The sequence below is a fragment of the Scyliorhinus canicula genome, chromosome 17 (genome assembly GCF_902713615.1).
Source record: "Scyliorhinus canicula chromosome 17, sScyCan1.1, whole genome shotgun sequence".
In the NCBI taxonomy this organism is placed as follows: domain Eukaryota; kingdom Metazoa; phylum Chordata; class Chondrichthyes; order Carcharhiniformes; family Scyliorhinidae; genus Scyliorhinus; species Scyliorhinus canicula.
Genome location: NC_052162.1, coordinates 48,322,915 through 48,348,051, shown reverse-complemented (window position 1 = coordinate 48,348,051; position 25,137 = coordinate 48,322,915). Strand labels below are relative to the sequence as shown.

The following is a 25,137-nucleotide window of genomic DNA, read 5'->3' as shown; positions in this document are numbered from 1 at the left end:
GCGATCGGTACCCACCGATCGTCGGGCCAGCATCCAAAACGGACGCACTCTTTCCCCTCCGCCGCCCGGCAAGGTCAAGCCGCCACGTCTTGCCGGGCGGCTGAGGAGAAAGATGGCCACCGCGCATGCTCAGGTTCGTGCCGTCTGCGCAATGAAGTCATCCGCGCATGCGCGGGTTGGAACCGGCAACCCGCACATGCGCGGATGACTTCACATTCTTGGCGTGACGAGGTCGCTGCCGAGAAAGACGGAGGCCCGCTCCTAGCCCCCCGGGTGGGGGTGAATTAGGTGCGGGGAGCGGGCTCCGAGGCCGTCGTGAACCTCGGCCGAGTTCACGATGGCCTCCACAAATTCAGCCCCCTGCGGAGAATTCCGCCCCTCGTCTGAGGTGTTAAATCACCACCAGTCAACTCTCAAAGAGGAGAGCAACCTATGGCCCTCTGGTACTGTGGTGACATTTGCATTTGATCATGGGCGCAACTGGCATGATTACAGTGTCAGAATTAATCTATTGCTGCTGTTTCCATTTTCACCCATGTTGTCACACGGAATGAGCTGCTTTTTCATTGCAGCTTGAAGCCTTTTACCTGTTATCGCGGTAATATAGATTCTTTTCAAGTAAGGGTCTTGTGGAGATTTATGAGTTGTCATGGCAGCCTTGTATCTTGTCATTGTTTTCTACTCAAGTTTTCTGCGAGATGTGTTATGCTGTGTGCTTCTGCTGAGACATTTCAATATTTACTTTTCTTTGAAACCACCCTACTTTGATGTGAAGTTCTAAAATGTTTTGTTCTTGGAATTCACAGGACAATCCAGTTCAAAATGGCAAGCTAGTTGTGGCCAGCAGTGAGACAGAATAATCATCTTAACAATGAGTGCCTGGTTAAATAACACCTGAGTGGTGAAGCAATGAGTGCTTTTCCATCTCGGCAAATTATATTTATAGCAAAGAAACTAGCAGCCAGATTCATTCGACTTTCAAGTAACAACTGTGCAGCCATCGGATCACCAATCTTTCATTCGCTCTATTGTACAATTAAATAATAATTAGCAACAGAAAAAGACCATTAGGCCAAACAAGACTGTTGATTTTGGATCTTAATCCCATCTCAATTCTTACCTCAATTCCTTCTCTTTAAAGAAATAAACAGACATGCATTTAGAATTCAATTATGCTGATTGCTTATTCCACAACTCTGTTATACTTTGGATAAAAGAATCCATAAAATTCCTACAGTGCAGAAGGAGGCTATTAGGTCCATTGAATCTGAACTGACCCTCTGAAAGAGCACCCTCCCTGGGCCCACTCCCCCTCCCTATATCCACAATCCCACCTAACCTGCAGATCACTGGACACAAAGGGCCAATTTTATCATGGCCAATCCACCTAACCTGCACATCTTTGGGCTATGGAAGGAAACTGGAAAACCCAGGGGAAACCCACACAGACACGGGGAGAAAGTGAAAACTCCAACAAAGACAGTCACCTAAGGCTGGAATTGAACCCAGGTCCCTGCCGCTGTGAGATAGCAGTGCTAAGCACTGTGCCACCCTCCAATCCATCCAATTTTCCTTCTTGCTCCTCTCATCCCAATATCTAACTTTGATCCCAAGGTTCAGGGATCTTGTATCATAGTGAACAACTTTCCTGAATTATCTTTGACATTTTGCTTCCTAATCTCCAAAATTATATGTCACCTTAAAGCAGCAATGACAACCTCGGCTGGTGAATCGGTTGCATGAGTGAAATTGGGTATTTGCACAACCCCATGAAAAAGTATTAAATACATTTAATACTTGCCAAATATTTCATAACCAGTTACAAAAGATGCTTAAATAAACATTCATATAGTAATAGAACTGTCACCTACTTTAAATGGCAAAAACAAATATGATATTTACACTTATATTATTAATGTGACTTCTGATTGGATCTATCCTCCATATGTTTTCTTAGATTAAGACTCAGTGATGTGCAGTTGCTTCGCAATTCAGCTGTTTGATCATTTGTTGTTGATTTTTAAACTCATCAAATAAAACATCTGCAGATTTGATGATGCATTCTTGCACTAATTCACTATATGAGAATGGCGTTCCAGTTTTTGCAAGTAACCATGCAATACAAAAGCTAGCCAAAATCACGGCATCATTCTCATTTAACGCTGTTCTAAGTACCTGTCTCTGTGTTTTCACAGCTTCCTTCAGATTTGAAAGCTGTCAAGCACATTTAACTGAACCTACTGGAAATGTTGATGTATGAGAAGGATGGAATGTTTCATGATGTCTGTTAAGTTGTATTTTCTCGGAAATGCTATCACCTCATTACAAATTAAGCACAATGGGTGTTTTTTAATGGGAACAAAGCAGAGTCCTGTTTTTTGTGTTTCTTGGGACCTGAAGTGCCATATTTAAATGCCACCCTAATCTAGACCCCCCCCCCCCCATGGATCCCCACAGCAGCCTCTGTTACCCCCCCACCCCGCCCCCCAATGCCGCTGGTAATTCCCAAACCGACACCGCAAAGGAGGATAATCAAAAGTGGCTTGGCATTACCAAACCTGCAGTACTACCACTGGGCAGCAACGGCGGAAAGAGTGAGGGGATGGGTAAACAAGCCCAACACAGAGTGGGTACAGATGGAGGAGACCTCCTGCAAGGGAATGACCCTCCGGGCCCTGGGTACAGCAGCATTCCCATCCCCCTTGGCAAAATACTCATCGAGCCCAGTGGTAGCGGCCACATTGAAAACATGGGCCCAATTAAGGCAGCACTTCGGGCTGACTCAGATGCCCCCCCATGGCTTCCATCTGCGGCAATCACAAACGCCCCCCCAGCCATGCTGGACATTACCTTCAGGAAATGTAGACGGGACGTGGGCACACTGACAATTAGGGGTTTCTACGTAGGACGCAGACTAGCGACACTCAGTGATTGGTACGCACCTTGGATTGAAAGGCTGCATGGAGGAGTCCACCCACCTTCGGTCTGAGGTGATTGTGCTGACACGCCAACAGAATGAGGTCAACAGAGCTAAAGTGGCAGCTGCCATGGAGAACTTGTTGCAAGACTTTTGTCCTACATTGCTTCACAACATGCATTCCATGAGTGCCAACGCCAATGAATGGTGTGGCTTCTTGAGTTCATTCAAGCTGCCCTTCTTTCCCAAGGAGGAAGCCGGGGTCTCGGGCGCACACACAGAGGAAGATCATTTGCAGCATACCCCGGAGCATCCACCCAGAGTCTTCGATGGCATGCCCAGTCCACAAGTTCCTTGAATGACAGGCGCTACCTAAACACACGAGGCCTCATGCGGCGCCTCCTTTCCACCTCATCCTCGGCCTGTTGGGCGGCTAGCTCTCCATTCTCACTGGCTGCCTCCTGTTCGTATTGCTCTGCTGCTGCAGGTTCCTCTCCAAGCAGCTCCTGCTCATACAGCCTCAGCGCATCCCCCAGGGCTGCATCAGCCAGATTGAAGGTTACCATTCCTGATTGGATTCTGAAGTCCATTGTCTGCAGTGGGTGAAAGGCAGACATGTAAGCATGGTACATGCCCCCATGCCCAAACAGGTCCAACGGACTACACAGTGGGTCTGCGCTGCAGCCCCTGCCCCCACAATGTCCTTCTGCCCCACCCGCTCCTCTCCCATCCCCACACCAACATCCGGCCGTACCCCCTGGAAATCTGCTCTCCATACTGCACCCTTGTCCCATCGGTGCTTGATACAGCATGGGGCCCTGGCCCTGGCACCTGTGTACAGAGGTACCGGTGGCTGGCCCTACTCATTCCAACAGTATGCTCTGTGGCCCTCTCCGGCAGTCTTCTTTAATGGTTATTCTTGGCGTTGCCCTTGGGGGGCCCGCATGATGCTCACCAGTGGGTGGCATCTGGCTGTAGGTGACAAATTGCCCTTAGCTACCAAAAAGTTTAGGAGGGGTTTTTGGGTCAGGGGGATGGGGTGGAATGGAGGACTTAAGTGGGTCAGTGCAGACTCGATGGGCCGAATGGCCTCCTTCTGCACTGTATGTTTTATGTTCTATGTTACTGACTTTCCTAGGCTGTGATTTCTTTTTTGATTAATTATTTCAATAATTCATCAAATTCTGTGCCCTGGTGCATAGCTCATGTATTTTAATACCATTATCCTACATTTACTCTCAGCATGTAATAAGTCACATGTATTAATAAAACGTAAGAATATAAGAAATGTCAAGGACAATAAAAGATCCTCCTGCCTGTTAAAGTTCTTTCATTTAGAACGCTTAAATAGTTCATTCTTAGTGGATAAGCTGTTGTAATTTTTACTCCTCCATCTTACATTGCATTGGCTGAATCAACTTGTCTCCAGCAGTAAATCATCTCAGAGGTTACCAACAGAAGGAAGTTTGTTTTTTGCGATGGGGAAGATACTGATAATAACCAAAGTTATTCCAGGTGTCATAAATTTACAGTAAGAAGTCTTACAACACCAGGTTAAAGTCCAACATGTTTGTTTCAAACACTAGCTTTCGGAGCACTGCTCCTAAACGGCATCTTTGAATTTGTCTATATATATGTTTTTGGAACATACCTCTTCAATCACCTGAGGAAGGAGCAGTGCTCCGAAAGCTAGTGTTTGAAACAAACATGTTGGACTTTAACCTGGTGTTGTAAGACTTCTTACTGTGCCCACCCCAGTCCAACGCAGGCATCTCCACATCATAAATTTACAGTATGAGGATTGGTCAAATCAGTGTTTTCTTCTCTTTGAGACAGTGGTGGGCAGCCTGTGGCCCATGGGCTGCAAGCGGCCATCAGGATCCTGAATGCAGCCATTGACTGTTGTCCACGGTGCAGAGGAATCACGTTGCTACAGTTCATTCCGAGTCCAGGATTGCGCGGCCACGAGTTGAATCCAGGACACACTGCTCGGAGTTGATGTGAGGCTTTTGATAAGGTCCCACATGGGAGACTGATAATAAAGGTCAGAACCAAAGGGATCCAAGGAAATTTTGGCAAATCAGATCCAGAATTGGCTGAGTCAAGGCGTGTTTTTCTGACTGGAAGCCTGTGTCCAGTGGGTCCCAAAGCGATCAATGTTGGGGCCTTGCTCTTTCTAATGAAGACCATGAAGCCATTGCCGATTGTTGTAAACCCCATCTGGTTCACCAATGTCCTTCAGGGAAGGAAATCATCCCCCCTTAACCCAGTCTGGCCTTCATGTGACTCCGGACCCACACAGTGATGCGGTTGAGTCTTAACTGCCCCCTCTGAAACAGTCCAGCAAACCACAGTAATTACCTTACTGCTGAATCTGAGCCTGCGTCCAGCCTCCTCCATCATTGTCAAGTAGCTGTGCTTGAGCACACATGATTGCGATGTAATGGCAGTTCTGGTCAGACCATCTTGACATCCATGGCATCCATTATTTGTTCTGTCATGAAACTGTTTGCATTTACATAGGGGTGGGGTTCGCTGTCGGCCGATGATGGAATCGGGAAACGAGATTGGGCGGAGAATCGGCTGTGATGCCGAAATCATGGCGGTCACCGACTTCACGGCAAATTGCAATTCTCCGGTGCCTCAACAGCGGTGCGATGCATTTCAGAATGCACACACAGTAAATACCGTTAACACATCATTGGCGGGCCTGACCTGGTATTCTCCGGGGCCTCCGCGATGCTTCGCCTCCAATGGGGGGAATTTCCGGTGGCGAGGTTCACTCGTGCTTTTAAAAATTAAGAAACAGGCGTCGTGGCTGCAGAGGGAGTGAGAGGGAGTACGGAAAGTGTCCAACATCACCATAGTTTGCTGATGGTCATGCAGCTGCTGGGGGGGCTCCTGCCAGGACGGAGTAGCGGGGTGACCAGGAAGTGGGCTGTACAGTCGGGGTGGACGGACCCAAAGTACCATTGCTGCAGCCTACAAGGCAGCCATGCAGCTGCGCATGCTGTTGACTGCCCTGTGAACTTAGGGCCATAGGTAGTATGGGTGTCCCCCCAGGGCACCCCTTCAGGTGCCCTCTGGCCCCAACCGGCATCTCATGGAACAGGGAATCCCACCGAGGAACTTTAATGTCACTGAAAAAAAGTTTAATTATTTTGAAAGGCATCAATCTTTGTTCTGTGGGCTAATGTTGAGTCTATTTGTCACACACCAAGATTCCACAAACAACAATGAAATAAATGGCTCATTAATCTCTTTTTGCGAATGTCATTTGAGGGAGGAATGTTGGCCAGGGCATTGGGAAAACTCCCTGCTTTTCTTTGAATGGTGCCATGGATCCTGACACATCCCATTCCACATTATACATCTTTGACTGTCACTGCACTGTGTACACAGGGATGTCTGGTGAGGATGCCAGTTCCACCACTGTTGGTGTTTCGCTCAAGCCATTTGGAGCCCCAATCAAAGGTTGAGGCAGTCATCAAAGTGGATGAAGACGAGGGTGCCACCCCCACTGAGCACCATCATCACCTTTGGCCTCTCTGACTGGGGGAAGATTTGCCCAGCAATGACAGAGGCTGCACAGGTAGTGTAACAGTACAGCAGCCTCTGGAGGTGCCCTCCATGGTCCCCTCCACAACACGGACAACTGCAACATGCAACACGGCATCAAGCCAAGAGAGGCGAGTAGGTTGAAAGTCCACCCCTATTGAGGGGGGCATTGCATAGCAGTGACCAATCAGAACACCAGAACCGCATTTCCAAAAGCCAAATGACCCCTACTCAGTGGTTGTTGTTGTGAACAGAAATTTATCCTAATCTCACTCACATGGTTTACCCATGTCCTGAGAATGAGATCTCTAATTCTGATCTCCCCTTCCATTAGGAGCATCTTTCCTGTCTATCTTGGGTGAACTAGGGGAGGGTTGTGAATGAAGCAGGCTTCGTTGGAGGAGGTAAAGAGGAAGTGAGAGGAAGAGCTGGGTATGGTGCTGGAGGCAGGGTGGCGGATGTGGAGTGAGGTACTGCATAGGATCAACTTTACATCCTCATGTGCAAGGTTAAGTCTGATCCAGTTTAAGGTGGTGCATAGGTTTCACCTGACTAGGCTGCGTATGAGTGGGTTATCCCGGAGGCGAAGGATAGGTGTGATCGGTGTTCGAGGGGACCAGCGAATAACACACATGTTTTGGTCTTTCCCTAAGCTTGTCAACATTTGGGTCTCCTCTTTTGAAACATTAACAGGGATTTGGGGTGTTCAGTTGGAGCCCTGCCCGTTGGTGGCCATCTTTGGAGTGTCTGACTCACCTGGGCTGCAAACGGGGATGAAGGCGGATGTCGTAGCCTTCACCTTGCTAATAGCCCAGAGGCGAGTTCTGTTTGTTGTAGGTCCGCAGTCCCTGGGGGATTTGATGAAATTCCTACACCTGAAGATTAAGTACACCATGAGGGAGTCGGTGGAAGGGTTCTACTTGAGGGTGGCAGCCTTTCATCCCCTTTTTTAGGGAGTTGGTTACCGTGGAACAGTTAGGGGGAGGGGAGGGTGTTCACCTTCTTCGTTTAGTTAAGGCGTTACTAAGATTTTGTTTTCTTTATGAGGGGGATAGGGGTTCAGGAGGTCGGGATGGATGTAATTTCAGGATAGGATGGGGTTGGGGTTGTATTGTTGGTGGATTTGTTTGTTATAATGAAAATTTTGCTTTAATAAAATATATATATATATTTTAAAGTCCAGTGTTCTAGCTTCACCAAGTCGACACCTCATTTTTAGATATGCCTGGCAATACCTGCTGCACGTTCCATTGAACCAAGATTGATCGCTTGGCTTGGTTGCAATGGTAGAGTGGGGGATATGCCGGGCAGTGATGTTACAAATTGTGGTTATTTGCGGCTGGAGAATATTTGTTAGTCGTTCTGGGTGAGTGTGCTTAACACTCAATTTGGCTCTGTTTCTTTACTTAGCTCTGGAGTCGCAAGGTATCGTTAAGGCACCGCCACAAGTTCAAGGTGAAGTTCAAAGCAATAAAACCATACACCAATTAGTAAGTCCAAACAACTGAGTTTATTATAATACAATTATAATAACTACCCATGTACACGCTAAAAGGATTAAACTTATTCCTGCCGCTAAATAAACTAATACTTATCTCGAAGGAACTGCCGGGTCAGGGAACAAGGCCTCTTGCTCTGCTCTGGTCTGCAGACTTCAGGTTGGTATAAGTTAAAAGGGGTCAGGAGTGTCTATCTCTGGTAGCGATCGTTGTGAGGCACTTACTTGCTGGCGGCTGCTGTCCGAACCCTCTCCTCTCTCTCGTTCAAGGTCTTCTTGGCAAAAGCTGGTCGAGGTGCTGGTCCATGGAGGAGTGTTGGTCAAAGAGAGAGAAGGGCTGGAAGAGAAGACTGAACCATGTGTGGGACCTGTCTTTTATAGGTCCCAGGGATCCGCGCCCCTTTGGGCGGACTCCCTTACCTGCTTCTGGGCTGGTCATGTCCAGTCCTAAAAGGAGTTCTGATCCTTTCATAGGGCGTCCGGTCATGAGTGTGTGTAGGGTGAAACCTGTAGATGATGAAACTGTATATATGATGAACATTAGTGCGAATGGGAGCACTGAATTCCAAGTTGAATTGTTCTCCTGTACCATCTTCCTAAGGGTCGATTTTAGGGTCCGATTCATGCGTTCCACTATCCCGCTTGACTGGGGGTGATACGCAATGTGAAAATTCTGTTTTATTCCGAATATGGACAGGATGTTCTTCATGACCCGTCCTGTGAAGTGAGATCCCTGATCTGACTCTATTCTTCTGGGGAGACCCCATCTCGCAAAGATGTAAAGGGGCAGCAGGGTAGCAGGGGCAGCAGGGTAGCATGGTGGTTAGCATAAATGCTTCACAGCTCCAGGGTCCCAGGTTCAATTCCCGGCTGGGTCACTGTCTGTGTGGAGTCTGCACGTCCTCCCCGTGTGTGCGTGGGTTTCCTCCGGGTGCTCCGGTTTCCTCCCACAGTCCAAAGATGTGCGGGTTAGGTGGATTGGCCATGCTAAATTGCCCGTAGTGTCCTAATAAATGTAAGGTTAAGGGGGGGGTTGTTGGGTTACGGGTATAGGGTGGATATGTGGGTTTGAGTAGGGTGATCATGGCTCGGCACAACATTGAGGGCCGAAGGCCCTGTTCTGTGCTGTACTGTTCTATGTTCTATGTGTGGGTCAGGATCTTTGCAGCTGTATTAGCTGTGTTGGTGCATGAAGGGAATGCCTCTACCCATTTAGTAAAGGTATCTATGACCACCAGAACATATTTATAGCCATTCCTGCAAGGGGGCAATAGTCCTATAAAATCGATCTGGAGGTTTGTCCAGGGGCCATTAACGGGGCGAGTGTGGCTGAGTTGTGCATTCTTTGAATACCTCTCTGGGTTATTCTTTGCACAAATTAAACAATTCTCAATATAGTGGGTTACATCTTGTCGTAAGTTGGGCCACCAACAGAGTTGTCTAAGGTGTCTTGTGGTCGGGTCGATCCCCTGGTGTCCATGACTGTCATGGAATAAAGCAATCATTTGATTCCTGTCCTGTTCAGGAACCACATACAATTTATCTTTAATGATCACACCCTCAGGTGTGGTCAAAGCGTGTTTGAATCTATCGTACTGGGCCACAAAGTTTCCTTTAAAAATCTTCCGGAGATTTTCGTCCTGCTTCTGTGCCTGTACTAAATCTTTGGTTTCTGTCTGTGAGACCTGAACTGCACTCACAGGGGCGTTAGCTGGTGCGCTAGCTGGGGGTGTCCAAAGGTGACCTCGCCTGGAACCTGCTTTTGCCAGTGCGTCGGCTTTTACATTTCCAGGGGGGATGACCTATGGTGACTTCTAACTTTAATAATGCCATACGTCCTATCCTTTGCCTTCTCTAGGATATGGCGAAGTAATGGGGCAGATGGAAGGGGCTTCCCGTTTACGGAGACAAAACCTCTTGTCCTCCACAGGGGTAGAAAATCTGTTAAACTGTTACAGACATACAAACTGTCCGAATATATGTCTGCCAGGCTGGGAAACAAATCTGGGTGGTCCACTATATAAGCAATGGCCACAAGCTCTGCTGCCTGCGCGCCTAAGTGTCCTGGTAATTTTAATGCAATCTCTTCTAGTGCGCGACCCTGCGCATCCTCAACATAGATGCCGCATCCAGTGATACGTTCTCCATCTAAAACTGTGGATGAACCGTCCACATATATTTTCAATGGGGCACACGTGTCTGTGTGCTGGGGGCTCTGGCTTGAATTCCCTATCTTCCTGGGGGGCGCTTTGGCAATGAATGGTCCTGTGTTGTGTAGAGGTGCGATTATTTCGCATTCATGGGGCTGTCCTGGATACTGTAGGTTGTCCGCTAAAAATGTGTGTGTTTTGGTCCGTTTAACTGTTATGTCCCGTCCTTGAAACAGTAGTGTCCACCTAGCTGCTCATATCTGCCTCACTGAACCGTCCTTCAGTCGACCTCTAAAAGTAACTGTGTGGGGGTGTGCTTGGTCAAAATGGTGATGGGATTAAGTCCGGTAATGTACGAGAAGTACTGAACTGCCCAAAAAACTGCTAGTAGGTGCCTCTCGCATGCTGAAAATCCCTGTTCTACGGGGTCTAAAAGTCTGGAGGTATAAACCACTGGTCATAGCTGCTCGTGCCGTTCCTGAAGGTGCACAGCCGAGAGGGTCAGATCGGTGCTAGCTACCTCTATTGCATAGGGGGAGAGTTGGTCTGGAACTTGTAGCGCGGGTGCTGCGCTAAGGGCCTTTTTTAACTCTTCCACAGCCTCTGTATGCTGCGGAAGCCATTCCCAAGGGGCTCCTTTCTTAAGGAGGTCTGAGAGTGGGGCTGCCTTTGTCGCAAAAGCATCGATATGGTTCCGACAGTACCCAACCAGTCCTAAAAACGACAGGAGCGTTGAAACATTCTGGGGAAGGGGCAATTTGACAATCGATTCAATTCTTATGAACTCGATCTAGAGTTCAACTTGAAGTCGAACTCGAAGCGTGATGTGCTCTGCCTTGGTGTCTGTCTGCAGTAATAGGTTGTCCACATACTGTACCAGACATTCGGGTCGGGAAAATTTGGCTAATCCATTTGCCAGCTGTCGGTGGAAAATGGAGGGTGAATTGTGGAATCCTTGTGGGAGGCATGTCCACGCATACTGCTGTCCTTTAAATGTGAAGGCAAATTTGTACTGGCATGCTTTTGCCAATGGGATTGACCAGAAGCCATTGCTAATGTCCAATACCGTGAAATATTTGGAGTGGAGTCCCTGCTTGAGCATGGTCTCGGGACTTGTTGCTACCGTGGGGGCTACTGCTGGGGTTACTTTGTTGAGTTCTCGATAATCAATGGTCAGACGCCATGATCCGTCGGGCTTCCTCACTGGCCAAATAGGTGCATTATTAGTTGAGGCTACTGCCCTAAGTATACCCTGCTCTAATAAGCTCTCTATAACCTTTCCAATTTCTCCCTCTGCTTCTAGGGGAAATCGGTACTGTCTCTGTGGTCTCGGGTCAGGTCCAGTAACTTGAACTTGTCCAGTCATTCTGCCGCAGTCGTGCTGGTGACTGGCAAATGCTGTCCTGTGTCGGTTCAAAACTGCCCTAACCTGTTTGTCCATGCTAAGCGTGGTTGGGTCAAAACAATAGTCGCCTACTGCGCTAATCCTATTTGCATACTCTCCTACTGGGAGAGTTGCGGGTGCTCTGTCCGATTATGCCATTCTCCAGACACACTGATTGACTGGATCAAATGACAGGCTGTGGGCATTCATAAAATCAATACCCAGTATGAGTTCTGCTGTGCGGGGCAGATTAACTAAAACAATGGGGTGTCTGGTGGAGATGTTCCCTAGTTGAATTGATACAGGGGCTGTAATGTGTCCCTGCTGTGAGTGACCTGTAAATCCGCTGAGTGTAATTGAAGCTGTAGTGGGCCACGTGTCTGCCTGTGCTGTCGTGGATGAGTTAATGGTTGTGCGGGCCCATCCTGTGTCCCAAAATAATTCAATGGGCTTCCCTCTAATCTTTGCTGTGACCACCGGCCTTCCGGATCAGTCCCAGAGGGTGTCACAGACCCAAGTGGGGGAGCCCGAACACCGTCAGTCCATTCCGTCCACATTGGTCTGTCCTGACTGCGTCTCTATACTGTGGATAGGCTTAGCTTTGTTCCTGTTCAGAGTGCCTGTCGGCTGGCCTCTCTGAGATCTCTGTGGCGCGTTGCATTCCCTAGCAAAATGCCCTAACTGTCCGCAGTTGTAACATTCCTGCGACTTCTGTGGGGGGCTGTTCTTTCCTTCATTTACCCATGCGGGGTTTTGGTGCGCTCTTACTGCCTGTATATCTGCTGCAGCCTGAGCCTCTTCTGGGGTCTTTACTTTAACCTTGCCATGGACGGATTGTTCCCAAGCGCGGGGCAATCTTTTCAAAACCCATTTTTCATTATGGGCCTCTTCTGAGGGGTCATAACTACTACAAACATTCTGTCCTGCATCTTTGGCGTAGGAGATTATGGTGCGGGTCCATTTAACCATATTATCGCATGTTAAATGTTCTCGGTCTAAATCGCCAAAAACGGCAGTGAAATGAATCCACAGCCTTCCTGCGAATGCTGTGGGATGCTCTGTCCTCTTCTGCCTACACTTATTTAGGCCTTCGACTGGGTCTCCTCTATTGTACCCTATCGCATCTAAAATAGATGTCTGCATCTCCTCTAGTGTGCTTCCTCCAACGTTCTGTGGGTCAGGGAGGGCTGCTACAACCGATGAGTCTAAACTCAACACTGTGAGCTTTACTTGCTCTCGCTCATCCAGGCCGTACATGGTAGCCTGTTGCTTCACTTTCGCGAAACATTGATGGGGATCTGCAGTGGGGAGGAACGGGGTGATTTTCTCACACGCGTCCATGAGTTGTGTTACAGTTAAGGGGGTGGTGTAGGTGATGTCGGGTGCACCTTCTGTGGTTGCCTTTCTTTGGGTGGTGACTGGGTTTATAGGTGCGGATGCTATCTGATCTGTGGGGGGTTGGGGTGCTTTCCTTTTCTGTTGCGCTGCTGGCGCACATGTTCCCTGAACATAGCGTTGCGCTGTCTCGCTCAATTCCTGCCAATCTGGGGCATTTTCCTCATCTAACTGGGTTCCAAATGTTTCTTGGAACCCATTCTGTACGGAAAGCAGAGATTGCAGCTGCGCAATCTGCTTCCTACACTTCGCGTGATCCACTGTGCTTTGCCTTTGCTCAGTGGTGGCAGCATGGAGTGCTCTTAAAGCTGCCTTTAGGTCAGAGCATTGCCTTTGCAGTGCCTCTACCTGCTTCTCTGAATTTTCCCTTATCAGAACTGCTCGCTGCACATCCTGATAGGCTTTCTCATACTGGGTTTGGGAACTGCTCAGATGGGCTAGACAAGACTGATGTGCCCTCTTGGCATCATCCACCTCTCTATCATTCTCTGCCAGCTTCCTTCTTAACTCTGGGTTTTCCTTTTCGATGTCCCTGACATCCACTTTGCTCATCCTATTACTTTCCTCTAATTCTTTGCGGAGCGTCCGAATGGCCTCCTCTGTGCCAAGCAGGACACAATTGCCATCGGCTTGCGTGCTTTTCCTAAACTCTTCTTGTGAATTTGAGAAAGGTTCTTCCACCAAGTATGTCCTATACTCCCGGGACCTGTCTCCTCATTCACACAAAACTCACTCCAAAGGGGCCATCCTTTCCCTTTGAGATATTTCCTAAGTTCCAGCTCCCATACGGGACACTGCCCCACTCTGCTACTGTTGGTCGCTGCGACCACGAACTGCTCTGGGTTCATGAGGCGTTCCATTGCCTGCATGGCCATTTCCTCTTTCTCTCTTTAATTTGGAACAAGGGATGATAAGGTAATGCTTTTAAAATACGGGTACAGCTTTCGCTATGTTCCGAATATAAAACTCCCGACAGTTTGACGCAACAAAAATCTCTCAGTTTAACCTTACAACCCTGTTAGTTACGCATGCAAAAACACACTTCCGAATTATGACTATTGATTTGAACTCCTTGAACACTTGTGGTTTTTCCTTTTCCCAATTGGATTTCCAATTTAAATTTCTGGGTTCTCAGAGTGGGGGGGCCACTTCTAATCGAGTCCCGTCAGAGTCTGCCACTAAATGTTGGTCGTTCTGGGTGAGTGTGCTTAACGCCCAATTTGGCTCTGTTTCTTTACTTAGCTCTGGAGTCCCCAGGTATCGTTAAGACACCGCCACAAGTTCAAGGTGAAGTTCAAAGCAATAAAACCATACACCAATTAGTAAGTCCAAGCAACTGAGTTTATTATAATACAATTATAATAACTATCCATGCACACGCTAAAATGATTAAACTTATTCCTACCGCTAAATAAACTAATACTTATCTCGAAGGAACTGCCGGGTCAGGGAACAAGGCCTCTTGCTCTGCTCTGGTCTGCAGACTTCAGGTTGGTAAAAGTTAAAAGGGGTCAGGAGTGCCTATCTCTGGTAGCGATTGTTGTGAGGCACTTACTTGTTGGCAGCTGCTGTCCGAACCCTCTCCTCTCTCTCGTTCAAGGTCTTCTTGGCAAAAGCTGGTCGAGGTGCTGGTCCACGGAGGAGTGCTGGTCAAAGAGAGAGAAGGGCTGGACGAGAAGACTGAACCATGTGTGGGACCTGTCTTTTATAGGTCCCAGGGATCCGCGCCCCTTTGGGCGGACTCCCTTACCTGCTTGGAATCGATTGGGTCTCTTCCCAACCGATATGTTTGAATCCCCCCAATACTGAGGCTGTTCCTTAGCTACTGGGCGGGCCTTCAGGCTCTTTGTTTTTGAACCTTGCTGGTGCCTGAGTGTCTGGTATCCTTTACAATGTTGCAGTTGCTTCCCCAATTGTGTCCATTGTCTCTGGAATTGTTCCATTAACATGCTAATTATCCCAGTGATTGCCTCATTAGTATGCGGAATGTTCGTTTAGGTGCTGTCTGCTTTCTTAGCAGACAGAATCCACACCTGCTAGGTGCAGCCTGCTGGCGCTGCAAACATTGTCCATTTTATCCTATATGCTTTGCGTTCCTCCATTTTGTATTCAGGGAAATGGCCAACTTCGGTGGCTACATATTCTTGGGGACTGCCTGCCCCTGCCTTTATGAAACTCACTGTTAGCATGAACGATGATGGGGGACCAATATGCCGGTCAGCATTTCATTTCCCCATTGACTCTTACCAAATGTTATAGGTGCACCATAGAAAGCATCCTATCTGGCTGCATCACAACCTGGAATGACAACTGCTCGGCCCAGGACCGCAAGAAACTACAGAGTCATGAACACCACCCAATCCATCACACGGACACGCCTCCCATCCATTGACTCTGTCTAACCTCCCGCTGCCTTGGGAAAGTGGGCAGCATTATCAAAGACCCCTCCTGTAGTGATCTGCATATCTGTATGTATATACGGGGTTAATGTTTAGAAGTAACAGCTAAATAATCACGGTAGCATTGTGGATTGCACAATAGCTTCACAGCTCCAGGGTCCCAGGTTCGATTCCTACTTGGGTCACTGCCTGTGCGGAGTCTGCACTTCCTCCCCGTGAGTGGGCGTGGGTTTCCTCCGGGTGCTCCGGTTTCCTCCCACAGTCCAAAGATGTGCAGGTTAGGTGGATTGGCCATGATAAATTGCCCTTAGTGTCCAAAATTGCCCTTAGTGTTGGGTGGGGTTACTGGGTTATGGGATAGGGTGGAGATGTTGACCTTGGGTAGGGTGCTCTTTCCAAGAGCCGGTGCAGACTCGATGGGCCGAATGGCCTCCTTCTGCACTGTAAATTCTATGATAATCTATGATAATCTATGACATTGCAGCACTAGAGAGGGTAGAAAAGACAGACTCAAGCCAAGTACCCGCCTCTTTGTATGTACAGTGACTAGTGACCAGAGGTAGAGAGAGATAGCTCAGGGTGCAGGTGTAGTTAATCATAGTTAATTCTTATTCGATCTTGTTTATTTAATATCGAATATAAGTGTTGGAGAGAGAACGAACTCACAGTTTATTTGTTAACATTACTCAATAAATTAGTTGCTTTAATTGGAAGACTACGAGTGTTTATCAACATTGAGTAAAAGATCATCTTGGTAACCTCACCAGCCTGACGGAGGAAGTTAAAAAGGACCTGCAAAGATGGAACACACTCCCGCTCTCCCTCGCGGGGAGAGTTCAGACGATCAAAATGAACGTACTGCCCAGGTTCCTCTTCCTGTTTAGATCCATTCCGATCTACATCCCCAAGGCCTTTTTCAAAGCGCTGGACAAACTCATCATGGCGTTCGTATGGGGGGGTAAAAATGCTAGGATCCCTCCCGAATCTACAATTCTACCACTGGGCAGCAACAGCCGAGCGAGTAAGGGGATGGATCCAGGAGCCAGAGGCTGAGTGGGTGCGTGCGGAGGAGGCCTCCTGCATGGGAACCTCCCTCCGGGCCCTCGCCACGGCAGCACTCCCATCCCCACCCAAAAAACACTCCAGCAGCCCAGTGGTGACAGCCACCCTCCAATCCTGGAACCAACTGCGGCAGCAACTTGGCCTGACCAAAATGTCGAACAGGGCTCCCATCTGCAACAACCATAGGTTCACACCAGCACTGACTGACGCCACCTTCAAAAGGTGGAGGCAGGACGGGGGGACACTGACAGTCAGGGACCTATACACGGACGACAGGATCGCAACACTGGACGAACTGACAGAGAAGTTTCAGCTAGCTGGGGGGAACGAGCTACGGTACCTGCAGCTCAAAAACTTCCTACGAAAGGAGACAAGGACGTACCCACAACCGCCACGACAGACACTACTGGAAGACCTACTGGACGCAAGTATCCTAGAGAAAGGGAACTGTAGTGACATGTATGACCGACTGGTAGATAGGGACGACACCGTACTGGACGCAACAAGAAGGAAATGGGAGGACGACCTGGGGATGGAGATAGGGTGGGGACTCTGGAGCGAAGCACTGCATAGGGTCAACTCCACCTCCACGTGCGCAAGGCTCAGCCTGACGCAACTAAAAGTGGTACATAGAGCCCACTTAACAAGAACCCGTATGAGTAGGTTCTTCCCGGAGGTGGAAGACAGATGTGAACGGTGCCAAAGAGGCCCGGCCAACCACGCCCACATGTTCTGGTCTTGCCCCAGACTCGTGGAGTACTGGACAGCCTTCTTCGAGGTTATGTCCAAAGTGGTGGGAGTGAGGGTGGAGCCATGCCCGATAGTGGCGGTCTTCGGGGTTTCAGAACAGCCAGATCTATTCCTGGGGAGGAGGGCGGACGCCCTTGCCTTTGCCTCCCTGATCGCCCGCCGTAGAATCCTGTTTGGCTGGCGGTCAGCAGCACCGCCCAGAGCTGCGGACTGGCTGTCCGACCTCTCGGAATCTCTCCAAATGGAGAAAATCAAATTTGCCATCCGAGGGTCGGACGACGGCTTCCACAGAACGTGGGAGCCATTCATGCAACTGTTCCAGGACCTATTTGTGGCCAATGTACAAGAGGAAGAATAGTCGGGGGAAGGTAGCGGGAGGGGGGGGGGGGCTACAGGTTCGGTACGGGGGTTCGATGGCTAGCTAAGGCCCAAAACCAAACTAAATAAACATGTTGAGGGGGGGGGGGGGGCGGGCGCAGTTACTACTACGAAGATGCTTACCTGTAAATATGTATGTTAATTTTTGCGTGTTTGTTTGTTGTTTTTTTTTTTTGTTCTTTTTCTCTCCTAACAATTTGTAATTTGTTCAACATAAAATATGAAAACTGAATAAAAACATTTATAAAAAAAAAAAAGATCATCTTGGTAAGGGGCAAATGAGTAACATATATTACACAAGGTAATATAACACGCTACCAGGAGTAGTAATATAATATAACACCTCCCACCCGGCTTATTCTCTCTTCCAGCCTCTTCCATCAGGCAGGAGATACAAAAGTCTGAGAACACGCACTAACAGATTCAAAATCAGCTTCTTCCCTGCTGTTACCAGACTCCTAAAGGACCCTCTATGGACTGTGTCTACGTATTTAAATTATGTATTTTATGTTTACCCTATTATGTATTTTCTTTTCACGTATGGAATGATCTAACTGAGCTGCGCGCAGAACAAAACTTTTCACTGTCTCTCGGTACACGTGACAATAAACAAATCCAATCCAATCATTTTTCACTCTGCCTTCATTCCCCCCCCAGTAGGACCAAAAAATTGAGCCCTTAGTGTCTGGGGTTGGGATCAGTGCAGAACTGTAGCAGGGAAAGAAATACCAGAAAAAATAGACAATGTAAACAAAATCCAATTGTTTTTAAACCTGGTACTGTTTGACAGAAACCTTCGGCTGGTTGTGTGACCCAATTGTGAACCTCAATATAAATGGAGCTCAACTCAGTGCAGTGGGTGGCAGGGACAGTATTGGAAAGAAGAGCTGAATATTAAAATATAGATAGCTCCTAATTAGTTATTTTTTAACATAATTCAGAACTCAAGCCTTTTGAATGAAATAAACGCCAGCAGAACTGTGTGCAGGTCAGAAGGACAGTTACTGAAATGTTAGTTTTTGCCGCAGAGCACCGATCTATTTAAACTATCTGGGCCACTGATATTAACATTAGTCTATTTTAGACCATGGTTTCCATGGAAACATTAATGCCTTCAGCCATGCATGCACTTTCCATTGGGCACTATTAGGTACTCTTAAGCAGTGGAATCTCGTGACTCTGGTGTCCAAACCAATGATAAATGATTCCATTGTCCTCTCAAGTTCCTTCCTCCTGCTAACAGATTGAGGTGAAGAGTTCCTGCCCTTATTGACCCTCCACATGGGCAGTAAAGAGTGCCAGGATGTGCTGTTGCTCTGTATATATTTCCAATGATACAAACTCAAAATTAGCTGTGAAAATTAAACAAAAATAGTACATCGCAATGAGATGGAGCAACAAAAATGCCACTTTCAGTGGTTGTGTGACAGGGCTGGTAGGCTTCCCCAGAATGGGAGGACAGTGATATTAGGGAATTAATGATGGAAAATTAAACTAATCATGTATTCACAAATTGTTTTGATGTTTTAAGTTTCCTTTGAGATTATGTTTACTTTGATACAATATCTCTTTAATGGGTTGCCTTTAAATTTATCCTCAGGGTAGCACGGTGGCCTAGTGGTTAGCACAACCGCCTCATGGCGCTGAGGTCCCAGGTTCGATCCCGGCTCTGGGTCACTGTCCGTGTGGAGTTTGCACATTCTCCCCGTGTCTGCGTGGGTTTCGCCCCCACAATCCAAAAATGTGCAGAGTAGGTGGATTGGCCACACTAAATTGCCCCTTAATTGGAAAAAATAATTGGCTAATCTAAATTTATTTAAAAAAAATAAAAATAAAAATTTATCCTCAATTTTGTTGATTTGACTTATTTGGTTACCCCACCCCAGACCAAAAAGAAGGCACAGCTCTGCTGCCTTCAAGCTTCATGCCTATGTATAACTTCTCATGTGCCTTGTCTTAAGAAATAACAGATCCCTCTAGCCTTTCAGTTCCATGAATGCGACAATGGGTTGAGAGTACCAGCCCCTGGTTAGTTCAGTTGAGTAAGGCAGGCGACCAAGGTGTAGGCAATGGAGAGTCAAACAAAGGCAAAAGCAAAGAAAAAGTCATAAAAATGAGGCCAGAGAAGGTTGAAAAGGTATCAGGCAGATTCAGTAGTGCTAAACAAAACATTGAATAAAATCAAGGATGCCATTACTCAGTGTTACATTCCCACCACAGTTTGTCTTCATGGGTGAAGATTCAGAAAAATGTACAAAATCAGCTACTGCGGCTCATCCCAGGTGCAGCAGAGGAAGGAAGATCTAAGGGATATTGTCAGAATGTCCACAAAATTTCCCAGTTTGAATTTTATCAATTCTGCAAGGTATGTGGCAGAAAGGGCCATTGGCCATAGCAATGCACTAGAGCAAAGGCTGATGCGGCGACAAAGAACCATGCACTGATCCAAACAGACCATACACAATAAGATTGACTATCTGGTATCCCATCAGAAATATATACATGATACAAATATATATATGACTGACAAAGCAGACATTTGCAATAATGTGCATGATGAGACAAAGAGCGGTTAACTCAGAAGAAGAGTCATATAGTGCTGGCCTCACACTTGGTATAAGGTGGACTTTCTCACAGTTGTCCACTCTTTATTTATTTTAACTCTGAAGAAGACTCAAAATGTTAATTCTGTTTTCCTCTCCACAGATGTTTTCAGACCTGTCGCGTTTTCCCAGTATTTTCTGTTTTATTAGTGGTTGACACGTTTTACACCCTCAATCTCATGGAAAACAGATGCCTTTGCACCATCCGAAGTGTTGCCAAGATTCAAATTAGCTGCTCCCAAAATTTTTTTAACTATTCATTATTGGCCAGGGTTGACACAGGGACAAGTGCTAACATATAATCTCTGAATTCTAAAAGACATGAGTCTACAGACATGGAAGGCAATAGCATAACCAACCACAATGGAATTTACAGTATACAACAGTTCACTAATTCCATGTGCCGGATCCATAGTCCTGCGATATAAGTACAATCAGTTCTCCTGGATGTGACAAATATTTTACATCATGGAAACTAAAGGCCCAGCAATTGCAAATCTACAGGCCTGTTGTGACCTCACCTCAAAACAAGCATGAAACCAATCAGACATAGAAAGGCAGGTTAACCTCAGAAACTACTTCACTACTTCGGTCATGACCTAACATTGGAATATCCAGGATGTTTTGACAAAATTGGTAGTTTTCAGGGAGCTGCAAAATTACACTTGCAGGAAATGCAAGTCTGTCAATTCTACAACCAAAGTTCAGCGTCCATATACAAGACAGATGGAGACAGACATAATCATTAGAAGAGTACATGAGCACACAGATTGGTACAGATCAATCACATGTGCCATAAAGAAGGACAGGTCATTGAGAATATACCTTGATCTACAAAGGTTAAGCACATATTTGCAATGTTGTCCTTGCAAAACACCCACATTGGAAGAGTTAAATTCTAGAGTTGCAAGTACAAAGGTTTTCCTGGAGCTTGATGCCAAGCATGGCTACTGGTCAGTAAGGCGAGTAATTCGATGGTCACATTGGATACACTTAGTACATTTTTTAATCTAGTGAAAACAGCAGTTATATCCTTCGATATACAAGTTAACTTCATTGACATTAAACCTGAAGGTGTTCTCCAAATTGATTTGGGACGTTTTCTGCAATGTAAATGCCACCAGCTTCAAGAAGAAATGGCAAAAGATTTTACTCCAGAAACTGTGGAAAACCATCTGATTCAATTCAACATGTCCGTAAACCAATGATACCACTTTGGCCTTTATTGGACTGGCTAGGTAGTCATCTTTAACGGCAGGTAAGCCATCCTACAGGAATCTTTGTAACCTACTATTTTTCAACAACTTCATCTCTCATAGAATCATAGAATTTACAGTGCAGAAGGAGGCCATTCAGCCCATCAAGTCTGCACCAGCTCTTGGAAAGAGCACCCTACCCAAGGTTAACACCTCCACCCTATCCCCATAACCCAGCAACCCCATCCAGCACTAATGCCAATTTTGGACACTAAGGGCAATTTATCATGGCCAATCCACCTAACTTGCACATCTTTGCACTGTGGGAGGAAACCGGAGCACCCGGAGGAAACCCACGCACACACGGGGAGGATGTGCAGACTCCGCACAGACAGTGACCCAAGCCGGAATCAAACCTGGGATCCTGGAGCTGTGAAGCCATTGTGCTATCCACAATGCTCCCGTGCTGTGGGTATAGATTGGATGAGAAGATTTGCAAAAAATACTGTTAACCTGGTAGGGACAATGATATTGAAATCATCATTAATAAGTGCAATGCATGTCAAGAACATATGTTGTGTCAGCACAAAGCACCATTGATTCCATCTGAAGTTCTGAATCATTCTTGGTCCAAAATCGCATCCAATCTCTTCCATGTTCATGGCACTGACTTTATCGGCATCGTCGACTTATTTAGCAAGTACCCATACATCAAACACAACTTTCATGCACACTCTAATGCTATTTTCAGTTTATTCAGTGTGCCTAAAGTGATCATTATGGATAACAGCCTGTAATTTATTGGTAAGCCATTGCAGGATGTGAGTGAAAAATGGAATATCAATCACCTTATTTCTTCATCTCATTACCCTCGATCTAACAGCTTAGTTGAATGAATGTTTTGCACAGTGAAATCCCTAATTCTCAATGTAAACAAGCAAGCAAGATGTATGCATTGCAATGTTACATCTGAGCAAGTAAGATAAAGTCGCTGTAGTCCCAGATGACCATAGGCTGCTTTCCCCTTTGAGTGGGAGAACTGACTTGTGGGGATTTAACCTAAGACTCACTACACCTCAAGCGGGGGGCAAGGTTGAGAAGGCAGGGCCTTTATGAATAACCTCAGATGATATGGGAATTGAAACTGTGCTGTTGACCTTATTGAGCATCACAATCCAGCTGTCCGGCCAATTGAGCTAAACTGGCCCCCCATCCGAAAACCACAGCTTTAAGTCCAATTATTCCATCACCAGCAGAGCTCATGGTTTTCAGATCCATACATACCAATTTACATACTCTTACCAATTCTACTCTCTCAGAAACTAGACAAAACTGGATAGTCCATGGGCTCTGACAATATTCCATCAATAGTACTGAAGACTTGTGCTCCAGAACTTGCCACGCCCATAGTCAGGCTGTTCCAGTATAACTACAACACTGGTATCCACTCAGCAATGTGGAAAGTTGCCCAGATACGTCCTGCACACAAGAAACAGAACAAATCCAACCCAGCCAATCACCGTCCCACCAGTCAATTCTCGATCATCAGAAAAGGGGATTTCCACTGTAACTTCATTGCAGTGTTAATATAAGCCTACTTGTAACAATAATAAAGTTATTTATTATTTAAATGATGGAAGTGGTCATCAACAATGTTATCAACGGCACTTACTCAGCAATAATCTTATTGTGGATGCTCTGTTTGTGTTCCATCCGTGTCAATCACTCCTGACCTCATTACAGCCTTGGTTCAAACATGGACAAATCAGCAGAACTCCAGAGGTGAGGTGAGAGTGACAGCCCTTGACATCATGGCAGCATTTGACTCAGTGTGACATCAAGAGGCCCCAGCAAAATTGGAGTCAATGGAACTCTCTGCTAGTTGTAGTCATAGCTAGCACAAAGCAAGATGGTTGTTGTTGTTGATGGTCGATGATCTCAGTTCCAGGACTCACTGCACAAGTTCCTGAGAGTAATGTCCAAGGCTCAATCATCTTTAGCTGCTTCATCAATGGCCTTCCCTCCTTCATAAGATCAGAATGGGGATGCTTGTGAATGATTGCACAGTGTTCTGAACTCCTCAGATACTGAAACAGTCTAAGTCCAAATGCAGCAAGACCGAGACAATATATAAGCTTGGGTTGACAAGTGGCAAGTAACATTTATGCCACAGAGAGCCAGGTGATGACCATCTCCAACAAGAGAGAATCTAACAATTGCCCATTGATATTAAATGGCATTACCATCATGGAATCCCCCATTGTAAACATCCTGAGGGTTACCATTGACCAGAAACTGAACTGGACCATCTGTATAAATACCACAGTTACAAAAGCAGGTCAAAAGCTCAGAATTCTGTGGCGAGTAACTCATCCCTTGATTTCCCAAAGCCTATCTACCATTTACAAGGCACAAGTCAGGAGTGTGATGGAATTCTCTCCACTTGTCTGGATGAGTGCAGCTCCAACAACACTCAAGAAGCTAGACACCATCCAAGACAAAGCAGCTCCCTTGACTGGCACCTCATCCAAAAACATTCACTCTCTCCACCACCAACGCACAGTGGCTGCAGTGTGTATCATCTACAAGATGCATTGCAAGAACTCACCAAGCCTCCTTAGATAGAACCTTCCAAACCCAGGACCACAAACATCTAGAAGGACAGAGCAGCAGACACACTGGAATATCACCACTCCCAAGTTTCCCTCCAAACCACAAACTATCCTGACTGGAAATATATTGCCATTCCTTCACTGCCACTGGGTCAAAATCCTGGAACTCCCTATCTAAATGACTGTGTGTGCACCTAGGCCACATGAACTGCAATGGTTCAAAGAAGATAACTCAACACCATCTTCTCAAGGGCAGTTATGGATGGGCAATAAATCCCGGCCTAGCATGAATGAATCAAAATTTTGAGGAAGTGGAGGAGGAAGATGATGAGAAAGGCTTTCTGCAAGCTGGGGGCTGGAAACAACTATGGCTAGAATGTCTTGTTTCCCTTTTTGCTAATTCATAAACATACACACTACCACAACTAAAGCACAAACAACACCTTATGTAGACATCTTTGTTTGCAAGTATCTCTGAGTCAGCATTCTAACATCTGTTCCTTTTCTATCAATGTGGAATTGGAGGAGTAGCACTGTCCAGAGCAAGACATCACCTTGCAAAATCTCGTATTTTGAACAAATGTTTGACAGCATCAGCACAGCTATAAAACATGAAGGCGTAGAAACAGGTGAATTACAGTGTGCCAAAAAAAAAGCAATAATGTGGAGATGCTGGCGTTGGACTGGGGTGAGCACAGTAAGAAGTCTTACAACAACAGGTTAAAGTTCAACAGGTTTGTTTCAAATCATAGCTTTCGGAGCACTGTTCCTTCCTCAGGTGAATGAAGAGGTATGTTCCAGAAACATATAGATATAGACAAAGTCAAAGTTGCAAGACGATACATTGAATGCAAGCATTTGCAGGTAATTAAGTCTTTACAGATCTAGAGAGAGGGGTAATCCCAGATTAAAGAGATGTGAATTGTCTCAAGCCGGGACAGTCAAGCCAAAAAAAAAGCAATTGGCGAAGCAAGAGTGGGAGAAGAATTTCCTGCCTTCAAGCTATTGTCATGCCCAGTACAGACATGTCAAATTATGAGCTTTCAGTTAATAATTTAACAAATTGGATATACACTAGTGGCCTAGATTGCTGCTGTAAATTATGTGCTATTTGGCTTAAAGACAGGGCCGGGATTCTCCCCTACCTTGCGGGGCGGGGTGTCCCAGCGTACCGGAGTGGTGAGAACCACTCCGGCGTCGGGCCTCCCCACCTTTTGGGGCTAGGCCCGCGCCGG

The 25,137-nt window shown here is 46.6% G+C and overlaps 1 long non-coding RNA gene across 2 annotated transcripts in view; it reads left to right on the top strand.

Moving 5' to 3' along the window:
- Window positions 1–1,332, top strand: part of LOC119951136 — a 62,041-nt gene extending 60,709 nt beyond the window's left edge. For both annotated transcript variants that reach the window (XR_005457509.1, XR_005457508.1), the window contains exon 4: window positions 807–1,332. This is a non-coding gene — a long non-coding RNA (uncharacterized LOC119951136). The remainder of the gene's footprint in view (window positions 1–806) is intronic.
- Window positions 1,333–25,137: the final 23,805 nt, after the last annotated feature.